This window comes from Gymnoscopelus microlampas (assembly GCF_963454915.1).
Source record: "Gymnoscopelus microlampas genome assembly, chromosome: 8".
Lineage (NCBI taxonomy): Eukaryota > Metazoa > Chordata > Actinopteri > Myctophiformes > Myctophidae > Gymnoscopelus > Gymnoscopelus microlampas.
The window spans coordinates 37,094,382-37,103,169 of NC_139945.1; positions in this window are offsets into that span (position 1 = coordinate 37,094,382).

Here is an 8,788-nt window from a genome sequence, read left to right on the forward strand (position 1 = left end):
ATTCCAGAGAAATGATTTTACGCATAGCCTACACATAGCATGAGTTTACGCCTTGCATCATCACGTCAGCTGTCGTCTTGCGTCGTTTCCTTGGCAACTATAGGTTCACGGCGACCTCAATGCTGTAAACAATTCCGAGATTAACCTACTATCTTAATATTGTTGACTTATATTGGGAGTCATCAAACAAAAACAAAGTTGCACTGCCTGATGGACCCAGGAAGTTCAACCAAACTAACACACAAGAGGCAGGCTGGATAGCAAATATGAACGAGCACGAACACATGAAACATATCTTTATCAGATTGATAAATACATATTTATAGATCTATCCATAACGAAAATCCCGCGGGCCTGGCTGCAGTGTCACGACTCTATTGTGTGATAGGCTGCTAAGTACAGCCTAGAAGTTAGTAATCCGCCTTGAAACATGGCCATATTGACATCTATCAAATTGTTGTGACAGTATTTGGTTTTGTGGGATCGTATATCAAATCTATCAAGTCCTTGTGAAGGCACAACAGAGGGCGATAATTATGAGCAGAGAGAGACAAAATGAAACCTTTCATGGAAGGTTTTGAATCATACCAACCAGCTGCTTGACTTCAATGGCCAATTGCACCGAAAGTATAAAAACAAAACCAAGTTCCACTGCTTCAGCACGATTTTCCATAAAGCAAAATGGAGAAGGTTTTTTTAGTTGGCCTACAATGAGCAAATATAGGCCTATGCGAACATAAACGAAAAAGTTCATTTCAATCCAGCTTGGCCAGAGATCAGTTGTATACGTCATGATTTTTAATCATTGTTAATGGTTGCCATCATACGACATGACTGAATGCCCAAAGAGATCCAGCGACTATTTGAGCTGGAAATGAAAGGTATTTCCCCTCATTAGTATGTTTAAATAGCCTGCCTTCAAAACACAGAATCTAGGCCTACAACAACTTGTGATTACTTCTGGTTGCCAGCACACATATAACTGATGCTCAGCTAGCCTTACACACACACGCCGCACGCACGCACGCACGCACGCATGCAGCACACACACACACACACACACACACACACACACACACACACACACACACACACACACACACACACACACACACACACATTATATATACATAGACTTTTCTATATATCAATTTATATATGTGTATGTCAAGAAAAAATGTCTATATGAAGTCTGCGTATCATTATTTTAAGAGATTAAAACAATGTCTGAACTTTGTACGGTTTTATTATATTTGTGCATCTCCGTGTGTAGGTTTCCCTCCACTATATGCCCATCCTTTCTCGTTACTCCAGCCAGAGGGTTTGAGAAAGAATTTCCTTATTATTCGAAGAACTCCGTTTACAGCGTTGTGACGCAGGACCGAGGCTCCTCTCAGCTGGAAATGAGGGACCATACGCTGCTCAACACTGACATCTAGCGGCCACTCCATCCTAGTTCACTGTTGACTCCACGGGAGAACGAGGTAAGATTTACATTACATTTTTAATAAATCACGACCAGAAAAAACAACAACTTTCAATACATTTATGAAACAATACACACTTGTTCAGGTTCTTTTGTACGCTAATTGTTTTTAATTTAGCCAAGAAGCTGTTAATATGAGAAATATGGTTTGCAAAAACGTGTTCCTTCCCTGAGTGTGAGCTAGTTAGTTAGCCTACGGAAGTTGATGATCATGCAAACAAAAGCTCTCATGTATCCCATTCTATTAAATAGTTTAGCTAATCTTAAAAGTCCGTCAAAATTAACGAAAAATAGGCATAAGTAGCTATTAATGACAAATGTTAATCTATCTGATCTACCTAGGCAGGTAGCATGTTGACAATCTTTGGCTCCTCACAGCACCATACGTATTAATGTGCATAGTTATGGTGTGTTGTGAGAGGGGTTTGAGTCTTATTTTTTTTTTTTTTAACTCTATGGGTTTGAGTATACCAACTTGATGAATGGTAAGCCTGTTTGGTTGTTTTATTGCCATGTGTATATTTATACAGTGATAGCCTTGGATCAAGACTATCATCATAGACATAGATGTATTTTATCAAGTCTGACTTTTACTTTCGTATCTATCAATGCAAATGTAAAAATCGATAAAATACATCAAGGCTAACACAGGGAAAATGTTTGTCTTAGGTATGTGGGGAGACGGTGAAAGGGGTGTTGTCTCCAGGGTGTGTGTGTGTTGTGGACTGGAGAAGGTAATGTGAATTTTTCTTTGTACATTTTATGTGTGAATGAACAGAGGTTTTTACATGTCTCTGCATATTATTCTGTGTAACATTGTGTGTAAGATACCTGTGCATGTGGTGACATTTATTGTACAGCTGCCTGCAGTTGATAAAAGGCGTGGCCATTCTGAGTGGATAGACCCTTGGAGAACAAATGTAGTTTGTTATCTTCGCCTGGAGGCCGGATTATGTACTCACTCTGTCCCTCGTCTGTCCGTCTGTGAACAGCTAATCTCCGGCGTCGTTAGACCGATCGGCGTGAAACTGTGCACGCACACTCCCTGTAAGCCAAGGAAGAACCTCTGCCACAAATTATTCAAATCGGCCTCATGGTAGCGTTATAACAGGCAAATTCACATTTATCTTGAACAATAAGGCGTATGTACAATAAAGATATTCCTTGGATCGTGACACAACTTCCTACACAGGCCTCGCCCATTTACGCCTGACCAGATTTCAAGCCATTTTGCGTTGTGTTCAAAACACTTTGTGCAACTATTCCTACAGATTTTGTCCCAAACTCACGCACATTTTGGTACACATGCTCTTTGTGGTTACATGATCCTGATATATCAGTCAGATTTTTCAGATGCCCTTCTGATTGGCTACGATTGGCTTTAAAAGTTTAAGGGAGGGGCCCGTTTTGCACATAATGCAGCAGCTGATTGCCATGACACTTTGCACACAAACTGCCAGTAGGCCAACAACCACGTCCACTTCACATTTTAGCCTATAACTCCACATATAGGCCCCGGTCATTAGTGCCGGACTAGATTCTCTGCCATTTCACGTTTTCTTCAAAACACACTTTTTGCTACTCTTCCTACAAATTTTGTCCAAACCGGTATATATTATCTCCACAGTCATGTGATCAAGACGTATCAGTCAGATTTCACAGCTTCCATTCCAATTGGCTATGACTGCCTTCCAAACTTTGCAGGCCCTGGGAATAGGCAACCTGTCTAGTTATCTATGCTTTTAATATTGCACTGTTTATTTGGATAACTTTGAGGTGCACTATAATTGATTGAACTGTTCTGTTGTTGATTGCAGGGTCATGTTGAGTGAGTAGTTAATGAGACCGCTGTTCGTTTTTATTGGTAGTTTTTCTTTGTAATGTTGAGTACATAGACACAGATCAGCTGGCCGGATGCCTCAAGTGAGCATGCTTATGCACATAGACATAGTTACTACAGTGCAGAGCTGGTAAAAGGGATATTTCACTTTCAAACATGTTTGGGATAATTTTACTAATTCTACTCAGGCCCAGACAGTTTTTAAGTTGCTTGATTCAGTATTTAGATATTCAAAGGGGACACACCCCCTTCCTATATAAACCTATTGTAACTTCAAACTCCATTTTAACCATGTTAGGTTCATTGAGAACAAACGTCCTTGGTTGTGGTGACTGATATTGACCTCCTAATGCGTGAGGGACGTGTTTTTTCAATTACTTTTTTGGTTTATTTTGTATCATTTGTTTGGAAAATGAAAACATGTATAAAATAAAATAAATGAAAAAAGTAAATGAAAAAAGTAATTGAAAAACGCCCGACGTGTTAGAAGTACACTATCAGTCACCATAACGGAGGACGGGAGTTTTCAATGAATGAACTATCATGGTTAAAATGGAGTTTGAAGTTACAATGGGTTTGTATAGGAAGGGCGCGTGTCTGATAAAAGTAATACCAAATATCTAAACACTGAATCAAGCAACTTAAAAACTGTCTGGGGTGTTCACAAAAGCCTGAGTAGACAAACATATTTGAAGTAGTCCCTTTAAAGGCTTTTAGCTGGTTTGAACATTTTCTTCCTGTTTGTCCATCTGTGTTTGTCCAATCTGGGATCCCATGGGCACCACCTCCTTTTTTTTTGTGTAAAACTTGTGTTTGTCTCCCCTTTCTTATTCCACTTCCTCCCGGGTGCTGCTGTGTTTATTTCTTCTAACAACAACTTGGTCCGACTGACCCCATTATAACTAAACCTATCCCTAACCCAACCCTAACCTCACACTAACCTAATGGTTGGTAAATGGGATGTCGGAATTAAGAGCGGACCCCCAACAACATTACATGTTTAAGGCAGTGGTGCTGTGTGAGAGATTAGTGTTTGTCTCCCCAGCATAGCTCATGCCGGTAACTCGGCTGTGCTTGAGCTCCCTTTTGTGTAGTGCTGCCATGAAGGTGAGTTGGTACACTGGACTGCTGTGTAAGTAAGGCGTCTGGCCTTTGTTAGTGTAAATCTGTTGTGTTTGTTGCAGTGTTGGCTTTGAGGCCTAGTGTAAGGTGCTGGGTTAAAAGTGTGTTTCACTCCTTTATTCCCCAAGTGGAGCACAAGCCAGCTGGTCACATTCTCAGCACAGCAAGTCAGGGGATCTTACATGTTGTATGTCATTGCTCACTTCAGATTTTAAATGTATTTGGAATGAAACTGAGTTATTTAAATTCAATTTGTACCAATAAGACTATATTTTTCTATTCTACTTGAGAGTCCTTTCTTTTAATTGATTAGTGGGGTTACATATATATTTGTCTTTCTCATTGATTTTAATAAAGGCTCAACTTACACAAAACCCAGTTGCTCATGAGGAGCTCAATAAAACCACTTCACATGGAAAAATGCCAATTTCTTTCTGTAGTTCATTCACAATGCGGTATGCACATATCCAAACCACGACTGTATGGTGCTGCATTTTGTTTTTGATTCCTTGAAACATGGGGTGGCTCATCTTACCAAATTGCTTGACGTCACGTACCCTGTATTCCCTATAGATTGTGATGTGTACGGACAACTTGACGTTTATAGATTGCTCGTTCGTACTTTCTTTGACTTGTTGATATAGAAACCACAGGGACCTAATTGGCTCAGGCTGCAGTAAATGTCTGGTTTGATAAACCTATTTCTAAGATGTTTCGACCTTCACAATGATCTCCTAAATAAGTGTATGGGCGAATATTGTTTTCAACGTCTATCAAATTACAGAACATATATTATACCCTTCCTCCAGTAGCACAAATTCCTGCTCTTACAAAAGCCTTGAAGCTGTACATGGTAAAGTCGCTAGGTGGCAGTAGTGGATTGTTATTGGCTTGAGAGTTATGAACCCATTAACCCTCAAACACACTTCACACCCAAGTGGGACAGAATCCTCAGACTCTACAGTGTCACAGATGTGAGCCTGTCTTATGCTGTTATAGATATAGCCGTGTGTGTGTGTGTGTGTGTGTGTGTGTGTGTGTGTGTGTGTGTGTGTGTGTGTGTGTGTGTGTGTGTGTGTGTGTGTGTGTGTGTGTGTGTGTGTGTGTGTGTGTGTGCGTGCGCGCGCGCGCACACGTGTACGTGTACTGTATGTGTTAGGAGTCCTCCCCATTCCTTGCTTTCTCTCTCCATACTTCAGCACTATTCCTTTTGTGTGTGCAACTTTATTTGTGCATGCATGTCAAATATGTGTGTGCATACTTATGCCTGCATTGCATGAGTGAGTGTACTTATGAGCAAGTGTGTGAGAAAGAGTCTGCGTATGTGACTTTATTTGTGTGTGCATGAGTATTTTTTATGTATGCGAGTGCTTGCACATGCATGCTCATGAGTGTCTGTGATAAAGACTATGTAGGCGTGTGTGTGTGTGTGTGTGTGTGTGTGTGTGTGTGTGTGTGTGTGTGTGTGTGTGTGCGTGTGCGTGCGCATCCTCCTGGGCTCTGCCACCCTGCCCAGACTACTGATGTCCTACCTACTCCTCATTAGAATGTCCCATTTGAGCCGGGGCCATCTGTGCCAACTGGTTGGCATGGCCTCTGCCAGCTGTTTGATGTCGGTGATGAGCTAGGAGACGGGTGTCCCAGCAACAGACCTAACAAGCTTCTCCTGCTTTGTAGTTTCTTTTTTGTTTTTTTTGTTTGTTTTTTAAGGCTGATGTTGTGTGTACCAGGTTTGGCTGACTGGCACTCCAAGCCGACGTGGGAAGTGATATTTGACCTGGGGGGTTTTCCACCGCTTGAACGACTTGATGTGCGGTTGATTTATCGCACTCCAGATGCTTGAGCTGCCTAGACAGCTCGGGATGTGAAATAAATCAAACACTCCTCGTCTTATTATCGAGCATGCCTGCTATTCTGCCCAGGTTGATGAATTGTCAACGGCGGCGTCGCACACGGTTGATAATACCAGGTCAGCCTGTGGTTGCTTAGTTTACACACAGTGAATGCGGTGAGTCGGCTGTCAAGAGTCATTGAGGTCTGGGCAGTTGTGAATACAGTTGTATATCCATGCATGTGCGATAAACAATGGTCTCTCTCTCTCTGTCTTTCCCCATACACATCCCTCCAAATCATACATATCCTCTCATGTCATCTTCCATCATCTCCAACACTTCAGGGATGTAAACAAACCCCTATAAAACCCTGTGTGTATATACACGAGGTGTGTAGACCTTCCCCGGTCGCAGCGAAACAAGAGGGAGAAATAGCAGGAGGGAGGGAGAGATATACTAGATGGAGGGAGGCAGCACTTTAAACACGATAATGGCCGACTCTCCATCATGTTTAGCCTCTTAAGGCCCACGCTGCGAGGGCCCCCACCAAACATAAAGATGAATTAATCATCACCGTTTTCTCGCTCTCTCGCTCTTCTTCACTCCTTTCCCGCCCTCCTCTCCTCTGTCTCTGCTCTTTCTCATACTCCCATGTCCCTTACCCTCCTCCGCGCTATCCCGACATTTTCATCCATTTATCCATCCATCCCCCTGCGTCACATTTCCATTCCCTCTCTCTGTAAATCTGTTTCACACATACATTGCACCTATATGTCACTCTCTTCCCTTTTCACTCACCTCTTCTCTTGCATGCCTCTTGTCATCACCATCCATCTCTCCCTCCCTCCCTCTTTCTCTCCCTCATACTCACTCAGTCTCTCTCTCTCTCTCTCTCTCTCTCTTTCTCTCGCTCTCTCTCTCTCTTTCTCTCGCTCTCTCTCTCTCTCTAGCAGCATTTCCCTCTCTGCCTCTCTGTGTTGTATGCATGTGTAGTGTTGACCCACTTTAGCTGAAGCATGGAGAAAAAGAGAAAGGAGCCCTACAGTGCATGTGCCACTCCGCATTGCTATCCATCACTCTCTCCATCACTCCCTCCCTCCACTCCCTTCTCTCTCCTCGATCCCTCTCCTCTACCTCTACTCTGCTCATATCCTAGTGGTGTGTTTAAGGTAAATATTTTTACAGCCCCAGTGATCACAAGGACTTCTGGGACACCCACCCACCCCACAAGATGAAATATTCATATGCTCTTACTGCATTACGCTCCCGCTCGGGAGCATGGCCCTGTGTGGGTCCACCTGTCTTAGTCCACCTACTTGGCAGCCCACACTTAACCACTTAAGCCCTATATACTTCGTTGTATGAAGAATAGCAAAAATAGCTGCTCATTACACCCAACAAGTCCAAAGTGGTACGAATTGACCGACATTGCCATCCTTACCCTGCACTCACACCAGAAGTGATAAGGAGACTAAGCGACCTAGTTGTTCCTTTCCAGTCAGTGTTGGTGGACAAGACAGCAGGTAGATCTCTGTGACTAAAGGCAGTTGATCTTGCAAATAAGCAGTGACACCAATCAGAGGTATACGTTCATCAGGCACCCTACTGCTGTCCACTCTAAACATTATTAGACTTTAGGTGCTATCAGTTGCAAAATGGAATGAAAGCCATGCGTATGTTGTTTATGTCATTCACAAAGGAAACATGGTGACACTGAACCTTTCCTGTAAAAATAGACATGTTTATAGACACTTGTTTATAGACACTTCTATTAGTGTGGAAGTGTACCGCTATTTGAATAGTTCCTACCGTTTGAATAAAAAAACGAAACAAAACATATTACAGCATGCATATGAGAAACAGCGACACAGAGTGTGTGTGAGCGTACGGTTAGAGACCTGTCCCTTCACTAGTGCGGCTAAAAAGAGAAAAAAAGCACAATTTAAAATTGTTATTGGTGGCAGAAATGGGGAGGGGATCTTTATTGGATATTCACTTAAGTATCAACACACATTGTAAACAACAGCAAAAGCTTTAAAGTGAAATAAACCAAAGCATCACAATTAAAAGGCTACAGTGTGCCTTTAAAACAGAAAAATTGGCCTTAGGGTGGTGCTAGAGGAAAGGGCATGGGGTCACCAAAACCAACAGGGCTCATGCTGCAATCTGCCTTTTAGATTGATACTTAATTTGCCCCGGGGGGAAATTGGTTTGCAGCACAATCACAAGGCATTTCATCAAAAGTCAGCGCTAGACATACTGCAACATGCAAAAAGTTAATGGCTTCTGGAACAAATGAAAACGTGCATCTATTTTTAGTGAATCGAGGGGGCAATATCGTCGCCCTGATATGATGGAAATGGTTCAAATGAGGCAATGGGCTGCCTCTAGTCACCCACAATGTTGTTTGCCTTCTTCATTGTTCTGTCTCCGTAGATGCATACCATACTTGGTAACGTAACCCTGGCAGTTTACTGGCCGCTGTTACAGTTTTTCTGACAGTCTTAT